The 18,167-nt window shown below is 39.5% G+C and overlaps 2 long non-coding RNA genes across 2 annotated transcripts in view; one reads left to right on the top strand and one right to left on the bottom strand.

Annotated features, from left to right (window-relative positions):
- Positions 1-715: 715 nt before the first annotated feature.
- On the bottom strand, positions 716-14,493 carry LOC105492276 (uncharacterized). The gene is made up of 4 exons (XR_011616448.1): positions 14,371-14,493; positions 4,593-4,708; positions 1,896-1,953; positions 716-1,374 (listed from the first exon to the last, which is right to left on the bottom strand). It is a non-coding gene; the product is annotated as an uncharacterized lncRNA (long non-coding RNA).
- The window catches only part of LINC02911 (long intergenic non-protein coding RNA 2911), a 70,050-nt gene continuing 65,749 nt past the window's right edge, over positions 13,867-18,167 (top strand). The window contains exon 1 of the long non-coding RNA XR_011616447.1: positions 13,867-13,949. This is a non-coding gene — a long non-coding RNA (long intergenic non-protein coding RNA 2911). The remainder of the gene's footprint in view (positions 13,950-18,167) is intronic.

The raw sequence follows: 18,167 nt of genomic DNA, 5'->3' as shown, positions 1-18,167 counted from the left end.
TGCATTGCTATCAGACTTTTCCAATAGTTGTCAAACTTCAGCACATGTCAGAATCACCCGAGAACTTGTTAGAATTACAGAAACACAAGCTCTATTCTATTTGAATAAGCCTGGGCCTCTGTTTTTTCTGCAAGGCAACATCTGCTTTTACAGAGTTGTGTAATATCCTAAGTAAATATCCTAGTAAATAGTAAAATAAATGAAGGTACAGTCCCCTAAAGAATTAGATAGTCTTTGATAGGCTTGTTAGACAATCTTCCATCATGACAGTGAATGACTATGTAGTCATCTCTTAACTTAGCTCCATGTGTTTTTTCCTCAATACTGAGTGACAATTAAAAAAAGAAAACTACTTGTGACTAGGTACCACCCCTACCTTCTGACTAATTGACCTTAAGTGTGATTTAGGAATCAAGGTCATAAAATTTCCCCAGGTGATTCTAATATGCTGTCAAGGTTGACAGCCTCTGGTCTTTTAGGTTGCCTCATTTCCTGACTGCATTCTCTCTTGTACTGAGTGTCAATAACATAAGATGTGCTCAATATTATGTATTAAAGATTTAATAAATTAAATGAGGACAGACCAATTTGGAATGGCTTGAGTAGCAGTAGGCACAGATTTATTTAACCAATCTTCAATAAAAGTGGACACTTCCACAAGGATGGAGAGTGTACACCCTCCTCAGTTTTGGGAAGACAGCAGAGACTTCTCCAGTTAACATTCTTTTATAAGTGGTACACCATTCACATCACTGTACCTAATTTACAGGTCTCTTGGATGTGGCTAAACTATCTCTTCCTTCCCACCTGTTCTAGACAATTTTTTTTTTTTTTTTGTCAAACACAAATCTTATTTTTTTCCTGGAACATAATTGAAATCTTAATCATTTGCAAAAGTCTTAAGAGGGAACAGTCTTCACAAGATAAAAATAATCCTTTTTTTTTGCTTCTATTTTACTCTCCAGACCTCAAAGACTGTCATCATCACCCAATTTTTTTCCACTCCAGGATTCTCGTGTCTTCCCCTCAAGGTGCAGCTTTCTGTATGGTGTTGCTGTAGGAAGTCAGTAAGGTGGGTGATTTAGGAAATGGACTCCTCAGCCATCATTCCCTTATTAAGATCCATTCTTAAGGCGCTATCAGTCTTTTCTTTTGGTTGTCTTTACTTCATTCTTCTTCTCCTCTTTGCTTTTGTTTAGTCATTCTGTAGGCAGGAGTGAAAATTATCTTCACTACTGTCACCAGAATTATTTTGCCAGGAGGAAGATGCTTGATGTGGAAAAATAGCATCCCTAAGTGTTTGTATTCAAAATGAGCCTCTGAGGGCATGGGAGTGCCTAGGACAAAGTCAAGATAATGGCTGAACTCCTCCACCTGCAACAAAGCAAGGAATTTATTTCTCTTCCTGAGAGGAAGGAGAAAAGACAAGGAGAAGCAGAGAAGAGACACGGTGATGGTGGAAATCTGGTTGCAGCACGAGGCTGAAGAGCTGAATAAAGCCTCTGGTGGCAGAGAGGGTGGGAGATGTGTGAGAACAGCCTGGCTTTGCTCACAGCTCTTGGCACTGCTGTGGCATGAGTCCCACCTCTTTGCAACCCTGTGACCCACCCTTTCAGTAGTTTATTTTGCACATACCTGTCTAAGGTGAATATGTGTGCCTGTGTAAATTATAAAAAGTAGCATAGAATTTTATGACTGGATGAAGGTAACAGAGTCAACATACATAGAAATTATAGCCAAAGCCAGGGGGAAACTGTGCTTATGGAAACCGTGGAGAGGACTTTGGATGTATTGAGGTACCAGAATGGAGCTCAAGGCAGTTCTACGTAGGGTTACACTGAATTCACCCTTTCCGCAGTGATTTAATGGGAGGATAAAGAGTAAATAGATCTCACCTAGATACTGTGCAGGATTCCAAGACCACCCAGAGATACCTCATGAAGGACTGACAAGCTAGTGGAAGTAAGAGACACATACAAAGAGCTAAGTCTTAACACCAGGATGACTGTATCTTAGACATGCAAAGAATAAGTTCAAAGTAAAAGAGATCCCTTCCAGTTACGGAGACTGTGAAAGCTACATGAAAACAATAATGGTTCCTGAGCTAAACTTTGAAAAATAAATAGCATTTAGATATGGAGATGGGAGAATAATAATAATAACCACCACCACCATCATCATCACACCTATACATTAGATGGGGAAAATACACCTATATAACCACCACCCCATTAAGATATACAAGATATTTATTGCTTTAGTTTCCTTACGTCCCTATCCAGGTGAAACCCCATGACCCTTCACTCCAGAAAAACACTCTGATTTCTGTCACCATGAATCAGAATTGTACAATGTGCTGAGTGTTTACTTGCATTATCTCATTTGATCCTCATAAAAGCCCTTCGATGTAAGTAAAATGAATGGCTCCATTGTACAGACGAGAGGCCAGGCTTGGTTTAATAAGTAATTTGCTCCAAATCGCATAGCTAGAATTTGGCAAAGCTGGAACTTGAACCCAAAGCTAATTTTAAAGCCCAGACTCTTATCTAATTCACAGAGAAAATAACATAAGCAAGATGAAGAAAACTATATAATATATATGGACAATAGTAAGTAATTTGGTTGCAGTATAAGGCATATGAGGAAAGTAAAGTTTAGCTAAAATGTTCTGGTCTTCTATGGGTCTCTCTTCCATCCAGAAGAAGTACTGTGTGTATCTGTAATCCTCCCACTCGTAATAACTCTGACCCTTAAACCTACAGGCTTCAATCACCTTGTAGAAGATTTTTACATGTCAAAGAGTGTTCTATTTATGAGGCACAGGATAACTCCCAGGTGGCCCTGTTAAATAATAAGTGTTGACTTCATAGTATTTGCTGTTATTTATACATATGCATGTACACATTTGTACAGAAATAAATACACATTGCACACATGGGCATCTGTGCTGAAGTATGCAGCCAAGTGTCAGCACATTATCAGATTTAAATTAGTTGCCTGACTCTATTAATAGCCCTGGTTTTCCAGTTTTTGAAATAAAAGATCCCAGAACAGCTGGGCTGAAATCTGAAACAGAATGGAAGAATACAACCCTGTAAGCAGTAGTAGTCTGTCGATAACTGCTAAATAAAGTTGGTTGCTTCATAGGTTTGTGCAGATGCCCATAAAACAACCCTTGAAATGCTAAGTGCTTTTTAAAAACAGCATAATCTTCAACCAGTGAAAGGGGTTGATTATGCCTTATCAATCATTTTGAAAACCTCACTGACATCCCATTAAAATTTGAAAGCAGGGCTAAATCCAGGAGCAGAGAGTGTCCATGCAGGCCACATGGCTTCATGAAAGGGCAGCAAGATTTCTGCCCACTTATCAAAGTTGCTTTCCTACCAGTTTATTATTTCTGGAATTCCACCATTAAACATTTGGACTTTTTAAAATACAATGCTGTCTTAGTTCATTTTGTGTTGCTATCAAGGAATGCCTGAGGCTGGGTAATTTATAAAGAAAAATGGTTCTGCATGGCTGTATTAGAAGCAAGGCACCAGCATCTGCTTCTGGTGAGGACCTTGGGCAGCTTCCAATCATAATAGAGGAGGAAGAGGAGCCGGCGTGTCGCATGGTGAGAGAAGGAACAAGAGAGAGAGGAAAGGGATGCCATGATCTTATAAACACTCAGCTCTCTCATGAACTAAGGAAGTAAGGATTCCCTCATTACCACAGGAACTACACCAAGTCATTTATAAGGGATCCACCCCCATGGCCCAAACACCTCCCATTAGGTCACATCTCTAACACTGGGGATCAAATTTCAATGTGATATTTAGAGGGGACAAATATCCAAACCATAACACAATTCAGCTCAATGTCCCTACTACAATTGATTCCTTGACTCCCTAAGTACTACGTGCACCTACCTCATTGCTCCCTGAACATGCAGTACACAGTGCTTTGCTCTGCCACTTAGTTCATGCTGTTGACTAAACTGTATGTCCTTACTTCCTCTGCCTGGCAAAATGCCAGTCACTCTTTAAAGCTCATCTCAAAGCACCCCTCCCATGACATTTACAAGATACTCCTCCACTGTCCCCCTGCCTGCTCAGGCAGAATAAATCATGTCTGCCCTGGTCTTCCCATAGAACTATATTATTATTACTACTATTATTATTATTTTGAGATGGAATCTCACTCTGTCACCAGGCTGGAGTGCAATGGCGCTATCTTGGCTCACTGCAACCTCCGCCTCCTGGGTTCAAGTGATTCCCCTGCCTCAGCCTCCCGAGTATCTGGGACTACAGGCACGTGCCACCATGCCTGGCAATTTTTTTTTTTTTTTTTTTTTTTTTTTAGTAGAGATGGGGTTTCACCATGATGGCCAGGATGGTCTCGATCTCCTGACCTCGTGATTCACCCATCTCGGCCTCCCAAAGTGCTGGGATTGCAGGCATGAGCCACCGTGTCTGGCCAGAATTGTGTTCTTGAACTATGGTGACAAGTGTCACATCTTCTCAGGGAATACGTCTTTTGTTAGAGCGAGAGCACGTATCTACTGTGGCCTTAAAGTGTGACCCTGGGGCTGGGAATATTGGTTTTACCTGGGAGACAGAATATCAGAATTTCAGGCGCTTTCTCAGATCTTCTGCATCAGAAACTCATTTTACTAATATCCCAAGGTGGATTCATATAGACACTAACATTTGAGAGAGCCGCTCTAGAGGACAGAGAACATGAGTTAGTGATCCTGTTCTCCATCACAGTACCAAGCAGGCTATGTATTCATTTAACAAATAGATGCAAGGGACCACATGCCAGACACTGTATTAAGAGCCAATGATTAAAAGATGACCAGGACATGAAGCGTGTAAAATTGGAGTAGTTACACGTGCAGTTAGAGGTTAGAATACCATAGATGAAGTAGGAAAAGGCCAACTCAGTTGAAAGCCTTGAAAAGACTTTATGAGTCTGAGAAACACAAAACTGGAAATTATTCAATAGGTTCCTTTACTGCGGGACATCTCAGAGCACTTGAACGCATTTGTTTCTCATGACTTTACAATGTGTATGATACCTCAAACTTATTTAATCATAAAAAGTATTTATGCTTTTATTTACTTACTTATGCATGGCCAATCTTGTGGGATTGTTTTTCAAAACATACACTGGAAATCACTAGTCTACTACCACATATTTGGATTTCATTTTGGTTGGCCTGGTGACAGTATTTGTAATGTCTCCCATAGTGAATGAACTATTGAACACCTAACATTTTTCTCAACTAAATCGTAAGCTCTTGAAGAAGAAGGGAGAATATTTCATACTTATTTGTTTTTCTACTCCAGCTTTCACATTGCTACTCAATCAGAATTTGCTGAAGGTTGTTCTGTGTCTGCCTTGCAACCAAGCAAAGCATAAAGGCATGGTGGATTCTTGATTGAGAACTCTACGGGGTTTAACATAGTAAGGAAGACACTCAAATGGGGGTTGTAATCCTGGCTCAGGTCCTAGCTGTGTTGATTTTGAGCTGGTCACCTACCCTCTCTAGGCTCTAACATTTACTTCATGTGCCAAGCATGGCTACTGTGTGACCGTATTCTGTGGTGTCAGGATCTGCAAGTTTAAGAGTCTTCAATAGACATGAGGCCAGGCGCGGTGGCTCATGCCTGTGTGGATCACCCAAGGTCAGGAGTTCATGAGCAGCCTGGCCAACATGGCGAAACCCCGTCTCTAGTAAAAATACAAAAATTAGCTGGGTGTGGTGGCGGGTGCCTTACAGGCACTCAGCTACTCAGAAGGCTGAGGCAGGGAGAATCACTTGAACCTGGGAGATGGAGGTTGCAGTGAGCCGAGATCATATCATTGCACTCCAGCCTGGGCAACAGAGTGAGACAGTCAGGAAAAAAAAAAAAAAAAAGAGATAAGGATACAGGTAGAGAGGTTAGAATTGAATTTTAGGGAAAATTCTGTACTCTGCTTTTCTGAAAATCGTGTTTGAAAATTAGAACTAGTATTTTAGGATGATTTATATGAGAGCCATTCCAGAAGCTGTAAGATGTATACAAAATCTTCTAGAGAGAGATTTTTCAGGACTGATATTATTTTATCTGTAAAATGGGAATAATAACATTGGTTTTCCTTTATCATTATTCATTTGGAACTTCAATAAATCTGAGAAGATTTAGCCTTACTAATTTTAAAAGTAGCTACTAAAATATAAAATTAGACTATAACCACAACAACAAAAATGTTGAACATGCATTGAATTCTAAAGTATTATTAACACAAGACTAAAAAATAATACCATATGCTTATTTAGCACTGGTCTTCCAAGCTGCTCAAAACACTTCACCCTGGTTACCTGAAATATTAATATCCTCATTTTATGGATGGAGGAACAGAAGTGTGGATGGGGGCTAGCTCACTCAAATACCACCAATGTCCTATTCAGAGCTGGGCATTGTCCCTGGGTCTCATGCTCCCCAGTCTGGCCTTTTACCCACCAAAACATATGCAAAAGAATTTTCATTTTGACCTTCAGCCTGGTTGATAAAAGCTGTCTTCTTCCCTGAAATATGTGTATATACACTGTGAGTTGCGTATTTATATGATTTCCTGAAACCTGCAGATAAACAATGATAATTGGAAATGGCCTGTGTGCTTTGGCAGATTTGAAATACTGTAGTACTTAATATAAGTCTGACTGCTTCTCATGATAAGCAGCCTTCACTTACCCAAAATCGAGGGCCATGATTAACTGGCAATTGGCTGGTATTAATTATGCGGCATGCCCTATAAATCTCTCTGCTGATGGGACCCTGGGCAGGTCTGAAATCAGACTAGGTCTTCAGGGGGATTGAGTTGGGAACACGCAGGAGAGTCTGGTACTCTCTTTCTCAGTCCATATTTGCCTCCCAGTTCCTGGCAGCCCCGACTGCATGTATTTCAAGCTCCATTTCCATCTCAGTGAGGTTATGTCCAATGTGATTGTACCTTCCCCTGGCAGGGCCCATCCGCCAACCTTGCTCGTTTATCTCCCCCTTGGCCTCCAACATCAGAGTACTTGTAGAGCCTTACAACGTGCTAAACATTAATATTCACTAACTTGCTCCAGGGAGCTACGCTTCGCCGAGCGCATTTTCACCTGAAAGGAGTTGTTTAATATAAACATTTGGTTAATATTCTGTACATTTGAAAGTATTTTATCAGCATTGGTGTAGGACCAAAAGTCATTTAAATTCAATGGGAACTGATTATGCGCCAAGAATCAGTCCTTTCCAAAAGAGTGTGTTTCCCCCCTAATATAATGTATACATTATCAAACTCACTTACACGGTTGATGGGAACACTTTGTGGACAAACCTGCAGCCCTGCATTTCTTCTGACTGAGTATTCATCCATTCGGATGCTGGTGTTAAATGGGGGAAAATATTATACAATATTGCTTTAAAAACTGTCTAAATATAATTATCAACATCTCTGGAGTGATAATAATTATCAAAACAAGAGTTCATCAGAGGAAACACACGGTTTGATGAGGATCCTCTACTCTTGAGTTACTGCCCCCTCACAGAAGAAGGATGCAATAACATTTCTCTTCTTCTTTACCTCTCTAAAGAACCCTGGCTCTCTGAACTGTCTTTTGGTCAATTTTTCTTTATATGTATCTCTGTGACACTCATTACCCCAAAGAATTGTTAGGTAGACAAACAAGGCAGATCCAATAAGGGTTGAAATAGATTAATGAAAACTACATTCCTACGTGTCTACTGAGATTTACTTGAATTACATTCCAAATTTTTAAAGTTTTCACAAGAAAAGTTGCCCCATCCTCCCCCAAAGGATGTGTTTCTCCTTGACCACAGATCTTTAAAAAATGGCTTCATAGGCCATGTTTTAACTTATAGAGGACTGTATCTGAGTTAGATGCTGATTGGGATACTGGGTAGTGGCTTCCATGTAAAAATCCTTTGCAAATACGTTGCATAAAGGACATGGCTATGGTATGTATTCACTGTCAGGCCCAGAACAGAGGCTCATACGACAATTTGGTGCTAGTAGGACCCTTGGAATAGGTGGGACTACACAGCTCCTTCTGCTCTCTTCTCTTTTTGCAACAGAATCAGTTGACTTGAAGCTGAACATATGGTCCTTGCTGGATACTGATTTTTCTTTCAACTTTTGTTTTTAAACTGGGAAATATAACTTACTGGAGAGTAAACTGAAATATATATGTGTGTATATATACATATATACATACATACACACGCACATATATATTTCTTCTTCAAGAGCTTATAGTCTGGTTGAGAAGAACAGTTAGATGTTCAATACTTCATTAATTATGTCAGACAATACAAATACTGTCACCAGGCCAAACAAAATGAAATCCAGACATATGTTTATATGTACACATAACATGTAAAGATCTATGTAGCCACCGACCGTCTACTCTTCTTGACAGCAACTCTCTCCTTACCCTATCAAGCTTACTATGTCCTTAAGTGTAACTGGAGTTTGTTCATTTTCAATGATGATAAGTGAATTTTTGGACCAATTGTCAATAATACTGATAGGCATTTGGGAAATTTCTGTTTGGGGCTATTACAAGCTATGGTGCTGGGAGTATCCTCATTGGTGTAAACAGACAGTTGTACACACACCTTAGAGTATAATTGTTAGGTAAGAATTTTTGCATTTCTTTAATTTTGTTGAATAATGCCCAACTGTTTTCCAAAGTGTTGGCAGCAACTTTTATTCCTACCAGCAGCATGCAAGAGTTCTGAATGCCCCACATCTTTAGTAATACTTGATGTTGCTGAACTTTAAAATTTGAGCCAACCTGGTGGGTGCGCAGTGGTATCCTACCATAGTTTTAGTTTGCATTTCTCTGGATATGGATGAGATTAAACACATTTTTGGTCTGTTGAGATATGGATATGGATATTGAGATATGTATGTGGATGAGATTAAACACATTTTGACTGTTGGGAATTCTTTGGTAATGTGTCTCTTCAAGTCATTTGCCCATATGTAGAGTAGGCTGTCTGGTTGATTTGGTGACCCGATAAAAGAATGACAGCCCTGTTATTGTGTATATGTACAAATTGCTCAGCGTTGCCATCTGCAAGTTTTACACAATTTAACCATGATAAAGATAAAACCATGATTAGTGTAGATTGCCTACCCCTTAAGTCTGCTAGTTTAGATATTCTTACAGGTTTCCATAGTAAAGAAAATAGTGATTACTGAAGAGCACCATTGGGGCCGTGTCTCATCATCGAAAGTCCTTTGCTTGTAGTTGGAAGGGCTCTGACTCCTTCAAGGATCATTTACATTGCTGTAGCAAGGATTTAATAATGCATACCATAAAGCTCCAGAAAAAAAAATTTCTCTATCAGTGAATAGCCAACTTACTCACAGGACCTTGGAAGAATACTAAAAAGTAATCTCTTGGATACTAAAAACACTCATTAGTGCTCCAACAGTGGGAACATTGGCATCCTAATTGGCAACATAACCACATACATGATAGTCACAATGAGTCAGAGCATGAAACACTCAGCCCAGAATTATTTATGGAGAGAGAGAGTTGGGCAAGAATATGCCCAACTCACCCTCTGAGATTCTGCTTCAAATGGTCCAAACACCTTCAAACTCTAGAACTCTTCCAGGATTTATCCCCTACAGGTAAACACTTATTGATTCTATTGGTGATCCTAGAATTCATACATTCCCTCTGTGTGTCTCAAGTTCCAACTCTCTAAGGTCCTTGGTGACTCCAGTTGCCTCATCCTCCCCCAAAGAATGTGTCTCCTCTTGACTACAAATCTTTTAAAAAATCGCTTCATAGGCCATGTTTTAACTTATAGAGGACTGTATCTGGGTTAGATGCTGATTGGGATACTGGAGTGGTGGCTTCCACGTAAAAATCCTTTGCAAATATGTTGCATAAAGGACATGGCTATGACATGTATTCACTGTCAGGCCCGGTACAAAGGTTCATAAGACAACTTGGTCCTAATAGGACCCTTGGAATAGGTGGGGCTGCACAGCTCCTTCTCTCTTCTGTTTTTGTGATGGAGTCAGTTGGCTTGAAGCTGAACATATGGTAACTGCTGTCATATCACAGAAACCATTCCCTCTGCCATGGCAACCAAAGAATCAATGCACAGTAAGAGCGTGGGCTTACTCAATAAACACACAATGGCACAATGCATAGGCATTTTGTTTGTTTGTTTTTAGAAGCATTTAGAATAGCTGTAAATAATTAATATGTTTCTTTAAACACATTTCTCAAGTCTTTCTGTTAGGGGAGATACTTGGAATTTATGTATCTTGTTCTACTTTATTTCTGAAGCAATTTCTTAATGGAAAGATATTTCATTTCCAAATTCAGGGATATCATTCATCCCTGAGTTCATTGGATTCAATTCTGTTTTCTCCCAAAGATCTTTGAAATTAATTCACCAATATGTTGTTGCTAAATTCGATACCCAAGGAATAGCACAGGGATTAGAAGAACTGTCCTAATGCATCTAATAGCTATAGACTAAATAATTTGGCTCAGGAGTGATGAGAATATCAGAGGCATGCATTCTGCTTAGTATTTTAAGGATACCTATTTAGTTTTGTTCCCGTGCTCATCTTGGTGCATTCTTTCCTTGCTCAGTTCCAAAGGATAATTGCAATCTACTGTCTATACCAAAGTAGTTCCATTACATAAAGGGTTGGAGGGGGAAGAAATAAAAGCGGAGAAATTTCTGTGAGAAAGCATTGCCAGGGGCTGTTTCTTCAGGCTTTACATAACCTCATTCCAAGAAAAAACAAGCCAAAGTGTTGAAAGGAGCAGTAACTGGGACTAGGAGGCATACAAGTTTGGTTTCCACTTCTGTCTTACTTTCATTGTCTCCAGCCCCTCAGACAGAGCTGGGTAGTACAGACTGTGGTTCAAAGGGCCTTTCTGGATGAAACCCATGTTTCTTTAACCCTCAGCAGTGTGCTGTTTTCTCTATGTCATGCTCATCCATTAGCATTTTAATCTATCTTCATATGGCACTATTCTGCAGATGGATTTGCTTTCTTGCCTTTGTTTGTTGTACGAGTGACAAACTTGAGGGCATTTTCATGATTGGGAAAATGCCATGAGGTTGTAAAAATCAGGTGACTTCTTCTTGCCACACCCCAAGGACTGGGAAAGCAGAAATGGCTCCAACGAGGACTGCAAATGTTCTCAATATTAAAATGCTCAGGAGACTTGAATCTGATCAAAATGAGAAGGTCTAGTGGAGGCCTAGAGACTCAGACATGACCCCGAATTTCTCTATCTGCTAAATGGGATGTGGCTCATCCAACTCTTCAGGAAGTCATTCAATCAATCCTTTCTTTAATATGGACTTCTTTCTGTAGCTTCTAAGCAGCACTGGGAAATAAGACACATGTTTACATATTGCTTTGGTGGCACAATGGAGAGTTGATAGACTGTTCATTCTTATAAAACTATTTTCAAACATTGAAGGGTTTCTGTTTTATGACTTCATCGCTCCTTGAGGTCTGCAAATTCTTACATTTCTTGGTATTTCCCAGTATGTATGGATTGGGTCTATAAGTAAACAACCTCCCAATGGGAGACTGTAAGTAGAAAAAATGAGAATTTGGGGGATGGGAAGCAAAGAAACTGTTGATGAAAAGAGTGAAACTCTGTCAAATATTTTTTGATTTATTCTAAGCTAAATATGAGCCAAATGTGCTCATGGCCCGTGACACAGCCCTCAGGAGGTCCTGAGAACATGTGTCCAAGGTGGTCATGGTACAGCTTGGTTTTATATATTTTAGGGAGGCATGAGACATCAAGCACATTTAAGAAATACATTGGTTTTGTTCAGAAAGGTGGGTAAAAAGTGAGGGCTTCTAGGCTATAGGTACATTTAAACATTTTCTAGTTGGCAATTGGTTGAGTTTATCTGAAGATCTGGAATCAAAGGAAATTTTCAGGTTAAGATAAAGGATTGCGGAGACCAAATTTTATTGTGCAAAGGAAGCTCTCAGATAGCAGACTTCAGAGAGGACAGGTTGTAAAATGTTTTTTATCGGACCTAAAAGGGTGCCTGGCTCTTAGTTGATTGTCTCCTGGATCTGGAAAGGAAGGAAAATAAAACAAAGGGGAAAGGGGATTCTCTAGAGAATGTGGATTTTTCCCACAAGAGACTTTGCAGGACAATTTCAAGGTATGGCAAGGAAGTATATTTTGGGGTAAAACATTTTGATTTTTTTCCTTGTTATGCCAGAGTCAGATTGGAAAGTAAATTATAATATACAGGGTTAAATAAAACCCATCTGATGAGAATTCATGGTTTGTAGGGCATGATTTCCCAGACCCTTTAGATAGGAATTTGAGTAAGATTAAAAAAAAAAAATCAGAGCTTAGTCCTCAAAACGATCTTATAAAGGCCGTCTCTTTTCTGTACAGTGTATATTCCTAAACACTTTGTATTTTGTTTTAGTATTTGTTGAGATGTCTTCGGGTGATGTGTACAGTCTAAGTCATGAATAGTCAATACTTGTTCAACATATTTCCATTCACCGTCCAGAGTTCATGAAAGACATAGCTAATCAAGAACGGCACTCTTTACTGCTGAGCCACAACACAGTCTCAGAATATTTCTCAGGGTGACACTGCATGCAGACTCTATCAGTTGATCAGAGTTGTAATGCAAGATAAAATAACCTGCCCTCCTAGGTCTGGACTCAGCCAGTGATGTGGTTCCTCTTCTTAGGATGAGTGGCCAGTTACAGAAGACAACCTTAGTCTGAAGGGCATAAATATTCAACTTTTTCTGCAGCTCCCTCCTCCTTCTGCCTCTAGTGAAGCATTCCAGATACAACAGGGACACCTTTGGCAGGCAAACACAGTTTCTTCTATCTCATTCCAGGCCACTGCCTCCCTTATGTCCTTATGCCTTCTCTCGGCATTCCTCAAGGATTTGAGTTGCTTTCTCATGGTGCATCCTCTAATCCCTAATAAAGTTCTGGGTCCACAGCTGTGGTAGGCTGAATTCTGAGATGGCTCTCACAATTCTTGCCCACTTAGTGTTCACGCTCTTTACGCTCATGATTAGGTTGCATCCTATGATAAAGGTGAAGGGATTCTGTAGACATAATTAAGGTCCCAGAGAAGTTGATTTTGAGTTAATCACAAGAAAGATGATCATGGATGGGTCTGATCTAATCAAGTGAGTGCTTCAAAGCCCAAGACCTTTATAAAGAAAGAAATAGAAATTCTGCTTGTCTTGAAGGATTAAACAGTCACATGCTAAACTACCTGTGCAAAAGGCCAAGTGACAAGAGCCTGAGAGCAACCTCTAGCTGCTGAGAGAAGTCCCTGGCCAACAGCTAGCAAGAAATGGGAACCTCAGTCATACAGTCACAAGAAAATAAATTCTTCCAACAATCTGGAGGAGCTTGGTGGTGGACATTTATCTGGTTGGTCTCCAGATGGTGTAAATGACCAATATCTTATTTTCAGCCTTGTGGATGAAACATGTCAGGCTCCTGACCCACAAAACCTGTGAGATAATGAATTTACAGTGTTAAACCACTAAGTTTGTAGTCATTCATTATGTAATAATAGAAAATGAAGGCACTAGATACAGGAGTATCTACTTGACCCTTTCTATTGCCTCTCAAAACCAGTAAATGGTTTCTTTTGAGTGTCTTACTGTTTTTTCCTATAGGAGAATTAGCATAGTATAAGAACAACAATGAAACAGTGATAAGATTGGAGGAATTAAAGAAATTTCACAAGCTCTTCTGTCACAATAGTTATTTCTAGTCCACATGAAGGCTATCTATGGGATCATCCCTCCCACTCTTCTTCATTCCCCTGGGACAGATACTGCTAGTCCAAAGATGGAATGGGTGGAATCCCTGCCTTAGGAAATACTCAGTGGTGATGTAAGGTGAGATTTGTCTTGGAGGAAATCTTAACAGCCTCCAAGCCCTCCTTGGTGAATTCTCTTATTTGCAAGTGTTAAAGTGATTTACCCAGCCTTTTATTCCACTCCCTGCTACCTCCTATGTATACCTTACCTCCTTCATGAAGGGGCACTGCTTTCTTCAAGGCATTTAGTTAGAAATGAACATTATTAGTCATTTACAGTTTGAAAAGCTCCAGACAAGAGTCTGTTTTATCACTGGGTCATTCATTGCTTGGGGTAGCCAAGTTTACCATAAATAACTATCATAGAATTTCTTACAATGGATCAAATGGATCCTCTCCCTTGTTTTGGAAAGGGAGTCTTTTTAAAATTATTTTTATTTGAGACTTTTCATTAACTTATACTCCAAACTGGGGAATTATAATACAATAATTTTACCTACTTCATAAGGATTCTGTGAAGATTCAATGAGGAAATACATGAGTTCTTAGCACCATAAAGCACATAACACATGGTTAATAAATCTTAGCCGTTATCATGATGATTACTTTAAATATCTAGTAGGCTGCCAGCAGCATGCAAGACCTTCAGGAAGGCAAGCAAAAATTCTTTTGTACCAGCTGCATTGGTCACAATAGAAACCTTTAGGTTCAGCATCACAATGCCACTGGTCATTCAGCTGTGGGTGGGGCTTGGAGCCAAACTATAAATTGGGGTACCTGAGCTTGTAGAATCCAGACAACCAAACTCCATCAATTGGCTGGGCGCGGTGGCTCACGCCTGTAATCCCAGCACTTTGGGAGACCCAGGCTGGTGGATCACGAGGTCAGGAGATTGAGACCATCCTAGCTAACACGGTGAAACCCTGTCTCTACTAAAAATACAAAAAAATTAGCCGGGCGTGCTTGTGGGCGCCGTAGTCCCAGCTACATCAGGAGGCAGAGGCAGGAGAATGGCGTGAACCCGGGAGGCGGAGCTTGCAGTGAGCCGAGATCGCGCCACTGCACTCCAGCCTGGACGACAGAGTGAGACTCCGTCTCAATAAAACAAAACAAAACAAAAAACAAAAAACTCCATCAATCAAGAGGAACTTAATCTAGGGAGGTAGGGTAGGGGGTTGATCAGGAGGGGTAGTTTAGAAAAATCTTTATTTTGGGCCTTTTCTAGACTACTGGGGAAAGAAGGGAATAGAGTGGATGGTTATAAAATTTCAGAATCAAGAAAGTTTAATCTGAGAGTCCCAGTTGATGATGAAGACCATGAGATATTGGTATTGAGCACTTAAAAGAATGCCAAATTGGAAAGAATTATGGGCTTTGTCAGAGTTTCTTCTCTTTCTAGGCATGTAGAAGAGCCTATTTACATCATTAAGTTGCCAGTTTTGTGTATATACATATGCAGATATGCATGCATAGTATACCATAAGGCAGCTTAGCTGATTGTAGACCTTAAAGTATGCTTCTTTGTCCTTTCTATCAGTTCACAAATTCTAAGTAGGGAAGAAGTTCTGCCTTAGACCTTGGGTTTTCAGTTTTCTGCTGTTTGGTCTGTATGTTTTACATTTTTAGCCCTTTGAAAAAAAGGTCATCCTTTTCCCAGGGTTCTTCTGCTCACTGGGTCAGAAGCATCCGATTTCCTGTCATCAGTTGCAGTTCAGCCATGTTAATACTAAAAGTATAAGAATATCATAATCCCAGAGTGATATAAAGACCTTTCCAAGGAAGATGAGATACCCGGAGGTTGTGAAGAAGTCTGAAGGATTTGACCACGTTCAAATGAAAAGCTTCAGTTCAGCAAAACACCAGAAGCAAATTCAAAAGATAAAATACACTCTGGAGAAGCCCATTCTCTCAACACATCTGACAGTTCACAAAGAGCAACTGCAGTCCAACTTAAAACGTGGTAGGAAAATGGGCAGCGTGCACAGAGGCAATACATAAAAAGAAATAGGAACGCCCAATTAACCAGCAAAAGCCTGCTCATTCCTAATGAGGGAAGATAAAAGCTTAGTAAAGATTAAAATTTATTGAAGATAAAAATGGACACTTCTGGCCATATGTAAAAGCATTGTTGGTAAGAGAGTAGGGTAATTGACTTGCTCCTGGGAAATAATAGGCATTCAAACCACCTCTATAAGTGAATCCACTGGGGGTATCCACTAGGAATAGTAAACAACTGCCAATACCCGAGTTTGTGGTCCAGAACTTGAGCTGTGATCTAACAAAGTAGAGGCTCCCCCTGTGTCATGGGTCCCACCTCTTAAGCAAAGAAGAATGCCTTATTTTGGTAACTCACCCAAATAACAGAACCTTTTTTTGATAATCTTATAGCATTTATTTGGTTAAGTCTGAGGCAGAATTTTTTTCTCCTTTGTATCTTTTTTTTTTAATCTTTGAAGTTTATTATCAAACTATGTCTTGATGTTTCTTCAGCATGTGAATAGGCCTTTCTATTCCCAATTAAGTGTTTCTTTCCTTTAATTCAGTAATCTACTAATCATGTATTTTAATTTCTTTTTCTGTCATCCCTCCCCACGCCATAAGCTACCAGTCACTGTACATGTTGGAGCTCTCCTTATTGTGCCAAAGATCTCTAATGTCATGTCTTTAGTCATTATTTTGTGTCAGAAATTTTTGTTCTTCCAGGGTCGTCTGGCAATGTCTAGAGACATGCTACTGGCACCTATAGAAATGCTAGTGACTTCCAATGGGTAGAGGCTAAAGGTGCTGCTAAACGTCCTACAATGCCCAGGACAGCCACTGCCACAACAAAGAATTATCCAGTCCACAATGCCCATAGTGCTGAGGAGGAGAAACCCTGTCCTAGGGTCAAGGTTGGATGCTGACAAGACTAATTTCAAGTGATTTCAAATGATTGTGGGGAAAATACACAGAAGTTGACAGGAGCAATATGTAGATATTTCCTCCTGTAAATTATATTTCCCTAATGCTAATGCTAGAGCATTTGGAAGCATGTGTATAAATATTTGAAGCACAAAACCAGAGAGAGGCCCTTATGTATTTAGCTTCTAGTTTTAAATAATAGATACTACAATAAACCTTGATTAAACCTTGATTATCTGACATGCTCTGGGTTTGTGCTTTTTGTGTGGGTTACATTTTCTAGTTAATGAATGTTTAACCACAAAATGTTTTTGTTTCAAGCTTTGCTTTGCAAAAATATAGCATTTCTAACTGAAGTGCTTGTAATGTCCCTGGATTGTGAAATAAGCTGAAAACCCTGAAATTCTATATAAATAAAGAAGGGGAGAGTATTATGGTTATGAACACAATTTCTTCTAGGTATGAGATTGGACTAAAATGGTAACTGAACCCAATGTTAGAATTTCTGAAAGTGATTTTAAAAGTAAAAGTCAACATCTAGCAATTAATAAACATCTATCTAAGATTTTATTTAGCACTTTAGTCACGTATACAACACTCTTACCAAGATGAAGAAACTCCATGAGACTAATGAACTGATCTGTATTTGCTTTATATCTTTTTTCATAAATACACATATTTGAGTAGTTCCTGTTCTAATTGTTTGCAAATTCATTTGCATGATTTCCTTCAATATTTCATAGAACCTACAAAATTAATTACTTGATCTCTGTAAGAATAAGCACCCTGTCTCCTCCCTTTCTGTATTAAGGCTAATTTAAAGGGAGGAAAGCAATTTAATAGAATCTCATTGTTTACTCACATTACACGTGCATAATGAGATCTCAGTAGGAAAGGATGCTGAATGCTACCTTTGAGACTCAATTAGTACCTTGGGGCAAAAATATGATAGTCTAACCATGTAGTCATTAAGACTTCCCAGATGATAGCCTTTGAATGGTCAGAACTGTAGTTTCTAGAGCTCCTCTCAATTCTTCTAAAATGCTAAAAAGCAGGTTCAGAAGACGGTGGGCAAAGACTACAGGAGCCAGAAATCTCCATCGTCATCACTGTACTGGTCTGTCGAGGTGGCATAATTTCCAAAACTCACTGATGCCTTACGCTTGATACAATGATGTAATAAGCTAAAACAGAGCAAGAAAAATTATTCTCTCATATATTTTCCTTTTTTGGAGCCATTTCTTGACATTCCCCCTATATCCTCTCCATAAAGAGTTGAAATAAAACAGTATGACGAACCCTGAAAACTGATACAGAGGTTGTTTGTCTGAAGAAAAGTTTGGATGCCATTTTCTTTTTTCAGTTTCATTCTTTTCCTCAGGTGTTCTTTACATTA

This window comes from Macaca nemestrina, chromosome 18 (genome assembly GCF_043159975.1).
Source record: "Macaca nemestrina isolate mMacNem1 chromosome 18, mMacNem.hap1, whole genome shotgun sequence".
NCBI lineage: Eukaryota > Metazoa > Chordata > Mammalia > Primates > Cercopithecidae > Macaca > Macaca nemestrina.
Note: the sequence above shows the minus strand (reverse complement) of the source record. Positions and strands in the feature narration are given on the sequence as shown.